Source organism: Hippopotamus amphibius, unplaced genomic scaffold, assembly GCF_030028045.1.
Source record: "Hippopotamus amphibius kiboko isolate mHipAmp2 unplaced genomic scaffold, mHipAmp2.hap2 H_1, whole genome shotgun sequence".
Lineage (NCBI taxonomy): Eukaryota > Metazoa > Chordata > Mammalia > Artiodactyla > Hippopotamidae > Hippopotamus > Hippopotamus amphibius.
Genome location: NW_026648280.1, coordinates 1,384,578 through 1,398,612, shown reverse-complemented (window position 1 = coordinate 1,398,612; position 14,035 = coordinate 1,384,578). Strand labels below are relative to the sequence as shown.

Below are 14,035 nucleotides of genomic sequence, written 5' to 3'. Positions count from 1 at the left end.
CAGAGGAGTGAGTTATAGACCCTTTGCTCTTCTCTGTGCTTCCTCCACCCTTGTGTCTTTTGTCTGGTGAGTTCTCTATTCTGTGGTGAGTAGAGGCCCAGTCCTGCACAGCAGTCTTTTTGTAACATGCCCCTAGCTCCCTTGTCCAAAAAATAGTTTCATAGATTTATTTCTTGGTATGTCAGACACATATTTGTGATGGGGCTGCCTCCTTCCCCCCAAATCTACATGAAGTTCACTGTCATTTTTCTGCTTGCAGGGTGGTAGTATGCAGCAGAGGACAAGGAGATACCATCAGAGCAGAATGTTTCTATAGAAGTGCCACAAATAAATACTTCAAAGGCAGACCTGTCCACCCAGAAGGCCTGTCCCTGGGAGTGGTGTAGCCTGGCCTTAGAAGGTGGTTTGCATCTAGCCAAAGGCCTGGGAACAAACCCTGGGCAGGCATTGTGTGGAACAGTGTGAAATTTCACCAGCACAGTGGAGAGAAACTCTTCAGAAGAGACATGGGGAAGGCCTTTTTGAGGAGCTGCACAGTCCATGCATCCAAGAAGTCTCTCACAGGCCAGGAGGCTGGCAAGGATTTCCATGGTAGCTCTGGCCTTCTTCACCACCCGGTCATTGCACAAAAGGACACCAAGTGCATGGAGGCCTCTATGCACTCTATGGACAAAGGCTCTATAAGTGCTGTGAGTGTGGGAAAGCCAAATACTTGCTCAGCACCAGAGAGTCCACACTGCAGAATGGCCTTACAAGCACAGTGAATATGGGAAAGCCTACAGGTACAAAAAGTCACTTGTTCAGCACCAGAGTGTCCACACTGGAGGGAGACCTTATGAATGCAGTGAATGTGGGAAAACCTTTAGGTATAAAAAGATATTTCTTCAGCACTGGAGAGTCCAGACTGGAGAAAGGCCTTATGTGTGCAGTGAATGTGGGAAATGCTCACTTTGTAAGCACCAGAGAGTCCACACTGGAGAAAGGCCTTATGAGTATGGTGAATGTGGGAAAGCCTATAGCCACAAAGAGTCACTTCTTAAACTCCAGAGACTTCACAGTCAGGAATAGCTTTATAAGTGCAGCGAACATGGCAAAACTTTTAAATAGCAACAAAGTCACTTTTGTTCCATGAATTCACATTGGAGAAAGGCCTTATGCAGTAAAAGTGGAAGTTCTTCAACCAAAGCTCCAACCTTATTGTGCACCAGAGAATTCACACTGAAGCAAAGACTTATCAGGGCAGTGAGTGTGGGAAACTTTTTACCCAAAACGCTACTCTCAATTCACACCAGAGAGTTCACACTCTAGAAAGGCCTTATAAGTGCATTGAATGTGAGAAACATTTTACTCAAAACTCTACTGTCATTGCACTTCTCTGGTGGTACAGTGGTTATGACTCCACACTACCAATTCAGGGGGCCCAGGTTTGATCCCTGGTCACGGAAGTAGATCCTATGAGCCACACCTAAGACCTGCTGCAGCCAAATAAAATAAAATAAAAATTTTTAAAAAGAATTCATTAAACAACAACAACAACAAAGAACCATCTCTACTGTCATTAAGCCCCAGAGTTCACACTGGAGAAAAACCATATGAGTGCACTAAATGTGGTGAATTCTTTACTCATTGCACTCAGTTAACACTGAAATGTTCACACCACAGAAAGGCATCACCAGTGCAGCAAATGTGGACAAGTTTTCTGTCAAAGATTGGTGCTAACTGAGCACTAGAAACCACAGACCAGATAGACCCTATGAGTGCAGTGAATGTAGGAAATCTTTCAGCCAAAGGTTTAACCTCATTGGACACCAGACAGTTCATACTGGGGAAAGGCCTTCAAATGAGATGAGAGCAGCAAATGAGCTGTGTCTTTAGTTAATACATCATCCTGTATAGGCTCTGTGAGGGAGTCCTCCACTGAAAGTTGATGCCATCCATCTGCACAGCCCTAGTGTGGAGATTGCCTGTGAGTACCAGGTTCTCAGGAAGCTTTTAATTGAAGGAGCTACACTCTACTTTCTGACCTCCCAGGGCCCTTCCCAGACTTAATGTCACTGCGAGTGAGTTTTTTCTTTCTACCAAGTGGCAGGTCCCAGTACTGGGCATCAGTCACCACACTGTGATCGGGATAGGTGCACCTTTGTGCTCTCTTCTCCCCTGTAGAAAAGCACGAACAGCCTGAGCACTTGGGTATTATCATCGTCTTTGGTCCTGTCAACTGCCTAGGACAGGACCTAAGCAGCCCTGACCATGGGATCCAGTCCAGTTTCTCCTGGTGGCTCACAGAGGGTCACTTCTTTGTGGTTTATGTGGGAAGACATTCAGGAGCTTTTCTGAAACCTTGAAAATGTTAAAGTATGTGGGCCGAGCAATGGGATTCAGAATGTCCTGCTTGAGCAGTGGAGGAGCTAAGGGTGCGGGGCGTGGAGACTAATATCACCCTGTTTGGCCCTGAAGGATGGCTGGTTAGCCAAAGACGGGTAAGATTCCTCAGAGGAGGAACAACCTAAGACAGGCACAGCCGCAGAGGGGCCAACAGGGGTGATGCATAGAGCCTTCCTTATATCACCCTGTTTGGCCCTGGAGGATGACTGGTTAGCCAGGGACGGCTGAGATTCCTCAAGGGAGGAACAACCTAAGACAGGCACAGTCGCAGAGGTGCCAACAGGGGTGGGGCACAGACCCCTAATATCTGAGAGAGATCTCCTACCCACAGGGCTGTTTTGCTCTCCACGCCCAGCTCAAATCCACACCTGCTCAACTGGGACCCAGGAAGCAAACAAAGATAATTGCCTCAGTCATGTGAGGCCTTTGATTGTTTATAGGTGTAACCTGAGAATGTTAGCTGAAGAACTCAATAAAAGCAACCTGGGATGAGTCAGCAGGGCTCTTGATCCGAGAGGTCTTGAGCCCCCCGGTCCCACTTTTCTCTTCAGTCTGTGTCTGTGTTTTCTTCAAGCTTGCGGCACCCGTTACTCACCTCGAGTCGCCAAGCTGGTCTCGGCAGGTTTAGTCTCATGTCATGCTCAGGATGGATTTTTCTGGGTCCAAGTCATCCTCCTTGGGAACCATCTCCCTCAATTTGCTCTGTTCTGTGCAAAAATAAAGACTGGTGTTGAGAATGAAATTGGACTGTCGGGATGAAGAGGAACAGGTTTGGTGGGTGTTCCAAACTGCATATACCTCAGTGGGGACAGTATCATCACAGAGAATAGTTTTCACTGCAGCTTTGGTCTAGTTTGAATTGTTGTCCAAGGCCTCCTGGGGTGGACTGCAGGGCTCTAGGGGACTGATGTTGAGACCCAGATGTCAGAATGTTTATAGGATCATGACATCACCCTGAGATGAGGACAGTTGTGAGACCCAGACATGATTTTGGAGCAGCATGAGTTGTTCTCTTTTTCACATGGGCTGTCACATCATGCCCCCAGTACTGTTCAAGAGAAGAAGTTCTCTAGATCCAACTGGAAGAGCCATGTGCGGTAATGTCCACAACACTGTAGGCTGGTGTTGCTGAGTGTTAGCTTACAGACATCAGATGGGAACCACATTTGGTACAGAAACACGCAGGGAATTAATAGGGAGTGAGAGACTAGCAAACAAGAAGGGGATGAACCTATTCTAAAGCTGCATCCACAAATGTTCCCATGACTGGCTGTTTAGGATAAAGTTTTTGGAGAAATATTCCATGATACAGAACTGTTTCCTCCAGTCAGTGTCAGGGTGAATAACGTAAAGGTTTTGGATTCCCATAGCATCTGCAAATTGTTTATCTCAAGGCCATTGCTGCACAGTGAAAACAATGGGGAATGAGAGTGGAAATCATGTAGTCCAGGCATGTGATTTTTAGGACCCAGGCCAAGTTTCCTGGTAACTCAAGTGCAAACACCTTTCATTGCTCAGTAGTCTTCATTCCTACTGCAACAAAAATCCCTCCCAGGAGACAAGGAGGAGTGATGGGGTTAACATGTGGTTGCCAGATTTCTACTGAAAAGAGATTCAGATTTTTACGTGAAGCCAATTTCTATTGAAATTTAATTGAGGGCTGCTGGAGGGAGGCGGTGGCTGAGGAAGATGAAGATCCAGTTTCAGACATGCGACTCACTGATCATTTCATTGAGATCAACTTGAATGACAAGGTGAAAAATGCAAGAGGAACGTGCTATGACTGAGTGCTACAAGAGCATATAACAAGAGGACCTGATCTAGTCATGGGATCAGGGTAGATTTCCCCGAAGAAGGAAATTTGAGTTGAGATCTGAAGGCAACTCACAATTTTTTATTGCCAACCTCTACTTCTTTTGACTCTATGAAGAAAATTATATCTATGGCAGCCCCTGAAGCCCAAGAGCCCAGCAAATCATCAAACAGACTCATGACTGAAAAACAGCAGGAAGAAGCAGAATGGAAAAGCATAAATATGCTGTTGATGATGCATGGCTTAAAACATTTATCTCTAGTCAGAAAAACAGATATGAAAGATTTCATCATTTTTGACAAACGATCATCACAAAGGATGAAGGAGAATTTAAAAACTTTGATGGAAGAAACATCACATCAACAGAACATGATCCAGGAGCTCATAGAAACTAATCAGCAGCTTAAAAATGAACTTCAGCTACAACAAAGCTGAGCAGCAGATCAGGAACAATGGGCTAATGACTTGGAACAAATTATGGAGAGTGTGAAATCCAAAATTGGTGAAATGGAGAATGAATCCCTTAAGAGGGTTTGCCAGCAACAGAATCAAATGAAAGAACTTCAAAGGGAGCATAAAGCTTTACAGGCAAAATGTGAGCACTATAAGAAAAAACGAATGGATCAACAAGAGATTATTGCTTCTTTGCAGGATATCTATAGATTAACAAAAGAGGACGAAGAGCACCTTGTCACACAAAACAGAGTGTTCTCCTATCTCTGCAAAAGAATTTCTTATACCGTCTTGGGTAGACAGTTGCTTGCCTAATTGATTACTATGAATCTAAAATTAGAAAATTTCATAAACAAAGATGAGAGAACAAATTCTGAGAGACTGACCTACTCAAATAACACAACTGGTTAATGGTGATGTCAAGATGAATTGGGGCTACTAAATCTGTGGCCTTGTCTACTTCTGAAATTTTTTTTCTTTAAGAACTTCAGTTGAGATACAGTTGACATACAGTGAACTGCATATATTTAAAGCATAAAAAAAAGAAACTTAATTGGGTTGTATAGTTGGTATGCATTGGTATACATAAAATGCACAGCTTGTTAAATTTTAATATGTGTTAACCCTCAGAACCATCATCATAATTACAAACATCCATCACTCCCATATCAACATCTGACATCTCTCCCAGAACTCTCAGGTAGCTAGGTTTGATTTACTTTTGTTTGTTTTTTCCCAGCCATGCTGCACATCTTGCGTGATCTTGCTTCCCCAAACAGGCATTTTACCTAGGCCTTGGCAATGAAAGCACAGATTCCCAATCACTGGACTGCCAGGGAATTCCTTTGATTTACTTTTTTCCCATTCAATTAGGTAGTGTTTTCTAGACTTTTAATATCATTGGGATCTTAATGTTCACTTTTATATTTGGTTTCTTCTTTCACAATGCATAGTTATATTGAGAATCATCTAACTTGTCTGTGAATAGTTCATTTTTTTAATATCTGAAAAATGTGCTGTTTAGATATACCACCAGTTGACTGTTGATCCTTCCGTTTGTTAAAGGATGAGGTTTTGTGGTTTGTTTCCAGTTTGCTTGTCACAGATAAGCTTACTATGAACACATACATAAAGTCTTTTATATGAACGTATGGTTTTGTATTCTAAAATGAATGACTACCCATTTGCGTTCGCATCGACAATATGGGAGTATTCCAGTTCCCCTATATTATTCACCAGAACTAGGTTGCTATGGTCATTATTTTTAATATTACCAGTTTTAAAAGAATGGAGACACATCTCACTTCAGTTTGATTGCTTTTCGCAGCTTCAAGAGCACATGGGCTCTGTAGTTTGTGGCACACAGGCTCTCTAGTTGAGGTGTGTGGGCTCCTTAGTTGTGACACCCAGATTTAGTTGCCCTGTGGCATGTGGGATCTCATTTCCCTGACCATGGATCAAACCTGCATCCACTGCATTGGAAGGTGGATTCTTTACCACTGGAACACGAGGGAAGTCCCGTCTCATGACATTATTGACAGATTTTTTTTCCAGCCTCCATTTTACCCACCCCAAGAACTGCTGGCTCACCTTCCTGGTTTTTGTGATAAATGTCTTATTGGGTTTTTTCTTTGTTTTTTTCTTCATTTTTTATTGAAGTATAGTTGATTTACAATGTGTTAATTACTGCTATACAGCCAAGTGATTCAGATATATATATACATGTATTTTAAATACTCTTTTCCATTATGGTTTATCATAGGATGTTGAATATAGTTCTCTGTGCTATGCAGTAGGACCTTGTTGTTTATCCATTTTGTATATAAAAGCTTTCATCTGCTAACCCCAACCTACCACTCCATCCCTCCTATAGGTCTTATTGTTTAAGCTATCTTTACTTTTGGGATTCTGTTTACTGTATGCTGTGGGGGAGAACAGAATTGGGCTTTGCCAGAATAAAATGTACAGAGTTCTGGGGCTTTCAAGTGTGTGTGCTCCAAAGGAAATAGCAGGAGGACAAACAACAGCTCTCAGTGTAGATTTGACCTAATGGCATTGTTGCCTGAGGCCTCTTAGGAAAGTCTGAAGGACCCCTGCACCTAGATCTCCTGCCCTGGATGTGAAGATTATTTGTGGATCCACAGTCCCGTGGGGAAGGTGCTTTGAAAACAACAGTATTTGGCAGTAGGATGCGTTGGGGCCCTTGAATTTAGTTGGTCTCCCATGTCATAACTGACAGCTGTCTCCTGAGACCCACCTAGGAGCTGTGTGTCCTGAGGGAAAAAATCATGTAGGAATATGTCCATGGACCTAAGACTTAACAAGGCCCAGGGCGGGGAATATATTCTGTACAGAAACAGTGATTGGATTAATTGCAGCTGAGGGAGACTGCAGCAAAATAGAGTGTATAAGCCATGTCCAAAAGGGCATCCGTAAATGTCCGAGTAACTGGCTAAGTAGGAAGAGAGTGTACAGAACTTAGGACCTATAGACTGAGCCCCGTAGCCAATTTACTTGCAGAGCTGTGGAGCCAGAGGTTTTACGGATTCGTGTAGCTTCTCTGGGCTGTTTCCTGCAACTATAATGACAAGGCAGGAACCTTATGAGGGAGTGAGGGGAGATTCTGTTCTTCAGGGATAGGTCTTTTGTGCCCTAACCATCACTCTTGGTGACACGAGTAGGCATATTTTCATTACTTTCATTAGTTTTGCAGCCAAGGAATCAGAGTTGACTCACCCAAGACATGGGGAGAGAGTCCTGATGGTCAGTATAGCTTTGTCAGTTGCTTGATATTCCAAGAGGAATAGCCTTTTAACACTTTACGGGAAAAAGTTTCCCCCAACAGCTTCATTGAGGGGTTAGTGATGTACACTAACTGAATTTATATAGTGTCCAACATGATATATTTTGACATATGTGTGGACATTGAGCTCATCACTAGAGTTGTCATAATGAATATGCCCATTGCCCCAGTAAGGTTTCAGTGTCCTTTTCTTCTCTTTGCATGCCCACCTGAAGTACCATCTATACATAGCCAGTAACTCTAAACTCATAAGAAGCCATCAACAGATGTTGAACCAGTGGGAAGGTTGCAAACTTCTGAACTGAGTCAATTGAATTTAATATTTATACAGAAAACGTGGGCCTTCTGGATGCATACAAGGGAGAGTTGTAGTTGTTCGGCAGGTCCTAGAACAAAGCTTGAGCTGCATTGACCTTTATTGGCAGCCGTCCCCAACCTCTGTGGCACCAGGGACTGCTTTTGTGGAAGACCGTGGCGGGGTGGGGGGGGGGGGATGATTCAGGCGGTAATGCGATAGATGGGGAGCAGCGAATAAAGCTTCCTCGCTAACCTGCCGCTCACCTCCTGCTGTGTGGGGGTGGGGGTGGGGGCGAGCTGGGGACTCCTGTTTTATGGAGTCAGTCATTCAGGAATGGAGGAATTTCAGGAGTCTGTGTTGCAGGATTTCTGGACTTGCAGTTTTATTAGTGTGGTCACTCCTGTCAAGCAGCTGATTTTCAGAAGCTGGGGCGTGGAACTGAGGTAGTTGCTTAGGAGCCTGGAATTATCACTGATTGGCTTTCTTTCAGGACTCCGGGTGGGGTGTTAGTCTAGCTCTGATTGGTTAAATTTCAGAAGTTTGTCCCTATCGGTGATTTGCTAACTTCCAGAAGCTTAGTTTCTCAGTTGAGGCTGTCATCGACCCACTTATTTTGAGGACACACGTACTCATCCGAGGTTATCTCTTAGAAACCATGATTATTTGTTCATGACCTGGGACTGTGGCCAAGAAACACCCTTTTCCCTTTCCTGAATATGTAAAATAAGCCCTTTAATTGTCAGTATCTGTTTTTGGTCTTCCCTTAGCCAAACCTGAGAGAAACCATAAAGCATTATCTGAATTTAACTGCCAGCGTTTTCAAAATCATTGCAAAAAGCAGACTATTGGATGTTTATGTTGTGCTGACGAAGGACTCTAGACAAAATTGTGAAATACTGGGCTTGTGCTGTATATACAGAACAGCTGACAACCCTATTCCCAATATGTCCCATGCACCTCCTATTGTGGTTGAAACCCATTAGGTGCTGGTGGTACATTTGTTAGACCAATGGATACACACCACAGCACAGCTTCTTCATTCATTTTTACCTTTCTGGGAAGTCTAAATATTGTCTTCACCTCTCCTGCCAAACAGTTAATTACCTGTGTTTTCAAGTATGAAAAAGAATCACATTGTGGAGATCTACATGCTTCATTTGGGAACTGCATTACCCAGAAGTCACTGCAATCCACTGGTGCAGTGACTGAGCCAAGGAAGACTTCACAAAGTATCCTTAAGGTGAAGTGCTGTTGGGAAAGTTAGTAATAGAGTCTTGTTCAGGCCTCAGAGACAGAAACAGGCCTGTAATCGTCTTGTGTCCTTGCCTAGACTGTGAGCCTGCTTACACACCTAACAATTGCTGCCGGCAAGTCAAATGGTGCTTATGATAAGAAAGGGAGTGGGTCTTGGAATTTCTTGAGCCCTGGGGACCTGGCCAGTCCCCCAGGGTCTGGAGAATCTTGTGACTCACATGATGAAACCAACAACATTGTTAAAGTAAATCTAGAGCTGCATTTTTTACATGCAAGCTGATGATATCAATTTGAGGCCTGGAATTATAAGCAGAAGCCCCCAGAACTCCGATCTGAGGTCTCACCCATGGAGTAGATGCACTGCCCAGGACCCTTCCCAACTGGGACTCCAGATTGATGTTCCAGGGACTTCTCAGTGCTGCTTGGATCTGGATGTAGGTGCTTCCCCAATTTGGTGATGTTTGAGCCTCTGCCTTTACTATTCTTTCTTAGCCAATCATTCTCTTAATTAGTGTACTGTAATCTTTGTTAATTTAATAAATTTCTCTCTAAATTCTTGCTTAACTGAGTGTAGAGTGGTTCTTTTGCCAGTGAATCCTACGAACCTTGAAAGTGAAAGTAAGGCTTTTGGCAAAACAACTGCACACCAGGGGAGTGTAACTTCTTGCATCCCTTAGTGATGGCATTGTTATGGACTCTGGCTTTTCCCCACCAGTAAGGACTTCCAAAGTGCTGGATCCATGCGGAGGTGACCAAGAGGAAGAGCAGCAGAAGAGACATTACAGAGGTGCCTGTGAGGGCCTGCTGAGCCAGACTTTGCAAGCCATGATGCCCTTGCTTCTGAAACTGAAAAGGACCCTGCAGGGCCCTCCTGGGTACAAACATCTGTGTCCCTCGTTTCTTGTATGTAGAGAAAGACTTTAGTTTCCTAGGCCTTCCCTGAGTTCCAAAGAGCAGACTCAAGCAATTCCTAATTAGAGAGGTGAGAGAGTGCAGAAAGAAAGGGAAAACAGTCACATGAAAACAGTAATAACAGTGGGAACAATAGTTAAGTGATGTGAGAGATAACAGATGCCTGGTGATTCATTTCCAAGCAATGTAGTAAAACTAGTAAAAGTTTGCAGACATGACCAAAGGCTCATACCAAAAGTAACCGACAGAAGTTCCCGCTGAAAGTAGCAGAACAAAGGGAGGCATGGTAACTGTCACGATGTCATAGAGGAGGCCTAAGCCCTCCAATCAAATAGTAGTAGAGTACGCATTGTAATCTCATTGGTAGGCAATGTTCAGGAAAGCGTGTGAACCCTGTAGTACTCAGCCAATGAGTAACCAGGGGAGGGATTTGCAAACTAGGGAATAAAAACGATGATTGTAATTTTGTGTGTGTGTGCCTGTCCCAGACATAATAGCCAGTCTTGCAACACCATTATTAAATTCTCCCCTCGCTGTTCTCTGGGCTTCCGTGTCCTTTCTTTGGTAATCGGACAAGTGAGCTTTTGTTTCTCACAGTGCTAAAACACTCCCAGAAATTCTAGTTCCTCCTGAAATGATATGGGTAACAATCTGATGCATATCCTTGAGTTGTTTTGCAGAAACAACACCACCCATGTGGAGGATGCTGACCAAAAGTGTGTAGGCCTGAGCCTGGTTGGAACCAGAAGGTTTGAAACCATGCATCTCAGATTGGGACTTGAACCCACATACTGGGACTCGAACCCAGCCTAAATCCAGATTGAGACGCAAACTCACGTGGCCAGGACTCAAACCCGGCCAAAACCCAAGATCTTCCAACTGAGATCACACACCTGGTTTCAGGACTTAATGAAGCTCAGGTTCTTGATGTCTCACCACAGAAAGAATTCAGTGAGAGACAAAGTGATAGGTAAGAGGTTTATTTAGAGATTTATTTAGAGAGAAGCACACTCCGCAGACAGAGTGTGGGCCATCTCAGAAGGTGAGAAAGGCACCAGGGTATGGGGGTTGTCAGTTTTTGTAAGGGTGGGTAATTTCATAGGCTAATGAGGGGGCGGAGTATTCCAGAATTGGACCACGCCCACTTTTTGATCCTCACGGTCAGCCTTGGGACTGTCATGGTGCCTGGAAGTTGACTTGTCTGCCATCTTGGATCCATTTGGGCCTAATCAGTTTATGTCCTCGGGTATGTCATTCTTTCAAATGTTGTGCCCTGCCCCCTTCCCTCCTGTTTCAGGTTGATGATGAAGATTCCTGAAACATTGCCCTGTTACCTTGCCACCAACCAGTCAGAAGTAAGTAGGTGTGTGGACCCAGGTTCAGTTCTATAACAGACACTAGATACTTTTAAAACATTGCAGTTTCAACATTCCCCCTTGTAACTATATAGCCATTTCTGGCCCTAACCAATCCTTGCTTTATAAGCACACTTACTTCTCGCCAGCTCTAATTATAATTCTTGACATACAACTTATGGAACTATTGATACCGAGCAGGGCCCTGTGGGGATCCTGGGCACAAAGCCTTTCTGGGTCCCCTATTTCTTTGATGATAGGAAAACAGCCTTCATTCAGCCTCCATGAGCTTCCCTGAGTTCCAGTGGGCAGATTCAAGCAGTTGTTAATTAATGAAGGGAGGAGATGCACGAGACCTGGGAGAAGCAGGCAAGAGCAGCCATTTCTCCAGCAACAATACACACAACAGTATCTTTGAGCTATTTTGCAAAAGTTGAAACCCCCTCCAGATGGGAGAAGTTAATGATTAACGATGGTATGCATGTAGACCCCAGACCAGTTGGACCTGAAGGTTGATAATGCTGACTCCTACTTAGCTCACCACCAACCCATCCGACGAATGCAAGACTGTTATTGCCTTGATCCTTATTGCCTACCCCTGACCATGAGCCCCAACGATAAGACCTCTCCCTATTCCCCAGGGAGGGAGGCACTGTTCTTGAGGCGCTAGCCATTGTGTTCCCTCTTTGCCTGGCAAAGTAATAAAGCTATTCCTTTCTACTCCTCCAGAGCTCTGTGTCCATATTTCTATTTGGCATTGGTGAGCAGAGGCCAGGTTTTTCTCTGCAACACTATGACCTTCCATTTTTTGCCTTTATAAACTTCCTCCATTTTGCAGTTCAGGGTAACAATTCAAGTGCTTCTCGCATCTATGCCTCCTGGGCTGCAGTCCTAACAAGGCCTAAATAAATGCCTGTGTAGTTCAATCAGATCTTCATTTCTGAAATTTTGGTTAACACTCAAAACACAAATGTATTCTGTAATCGACTATGTTGTCATTAATTCTGTTTTTAATTAATTTATTTATCGGCTGCGTTGGGTCTTCCTTGCGGTGCACTGGCTTCTCATTGCAGTGATTTTTCTTGTTATGGAGCACAGGCTCTAGGCTTGCGGGCTTCAGTAGTTGTGTTCCTCAGGCTTAGTTGCTCCACGACATGTGGGATCTTCCTGGACCAGGGATCGAACCTGTGTCCCCTGCATTGGCATGCGGATTCTTAACCACTGTGACACCAGGGAAGCCCCTGTCGTTAATTCTTATGTCCATCACCTTTAACTCAAATGATAGCCCCATGAGGGCTTGGATCTTTGATTCTTTGAATCTTGATGTGTGTCATGCAGCCAAAATAGTGGCCGGAATAGGGTGGGCATTTAATGAGGGTTTGTTAAGGAGGGAGTAAATATGATGATATAATTTCCCTGTTTGATTTTAGCATCTGGCAAAGCTATCTGCTCTCTTTACATAGCCCTTCAAGCTGTACTTAAATTTTTTTTTAAGTAAATAAATAATAGATCACATGTTGGGAAGCCATAACCACAGGCTAGCCAAGATTCCTGTGTAACTGCATGCTCTGCTTCATTCCCTCACTTCTCAGACTTCAGTGTCTCTAGAAACTTCACTGAGATCCTAACCTTGTTCACATGGCCATAAGCTATTTTGGCCACTAACTTTGAATAATTACATAATGATGGATTTCAGCAATTTCAACTGTTCACAAGTATTTTTCTGAGATAATCTCAACTCTCTATGCATTGTTACTGCAATTGCAGGTGAAATTACATTGACTCCGCAGCAAGGAAAGAGGATTCTGTAATCCAGTCCTTTATCTCAGGATTCAGTAGCCCCCTTTCCAAAAATAACAGTGATTGGGACCATAGATGCACTGTCCAGGGAGAAAATGGAATGCTGTAAGTGACTCTTCTTTTCAAAGAGGTAGATCTTAGCTTCTGGAAAAGAGCTGAACACATATCACAATGTGGAGTAAGAAATATGTGTCTGTCCCTGAATGGGACACTGTCACTGGATCTGTGTTTCTTCTGAGGGAACCAGAGACACAGTGTTGCAACAAAAATAGGAATGAGGTTTTTTTCCTCTCCTGGTAACCAGCCAAATAAAGGGAACAGCGAACAGGCTATAGAAGAAACATAACCTGGCCTGAAAGAGTTAATCACTCCTGGTTTTCACTGTCACTAATCTTTAGTGTCTGTAACTGGATTTGTACTTCACAAAGCTAACCTCATTCCCTGACACTATGTAAATTACATTCACACCTACCACCTCTAACTCTGTGTGAGTTACAATCCTGTGCCTCTCAAGCCCTAACCTTATCACATTCTTGCGCTTACATTCCCTACACCCCTGTAACAAATCACCCCCTGTAGCTTTCGCATTGCAGAAAGAAGGTCACCCACCTATAAACCAGAAGCAAACGGACCCCAATTACTGGGTGGCCTGACGCCAGCTATGATGGTTTTGAAATAATGCAAAGGAAAAAGAATGCAAGACCTTCACTACTTTGATACTTATCATGTACCCCAGACTGCGAACCCCGCATAAAAAATCTTTCCCAATTCCCCGAAGAGGGGGGCACAGCCTTTGAGGTGCTAGCCTACTGTGTCTTCCCTTTGCCTGGCAAGGAAAATAAAAAGCCTCTCTATTTCTCATTTTCCAGTTCTCTGTCTCCGTATTTTTGTTCAGCATTGGTGCGCAGGGAGCCAGATTTGGCAACAACAGCACATGGTCCGCCTGCTCCTGGCCACCCCAC

The 14,035-nt window shown here is 43.9% G+C and overlaps 1 pseudogene; it reads left to right on the top strand.

Annotated features, from left to right (window-relative positions):
- Nucleotides 1-4,169: 4,169 nt before the first annotated feature.
- LOC130843015 (centrosomal protein of 70 kDa-like) lies at nucleotides 4,170-5,013 on the top strand (annotated as a pseudogene).
- The last annotated feature ends 9,022 nt before the right edge of the window (nucleotides 5,014-14,035 follow it).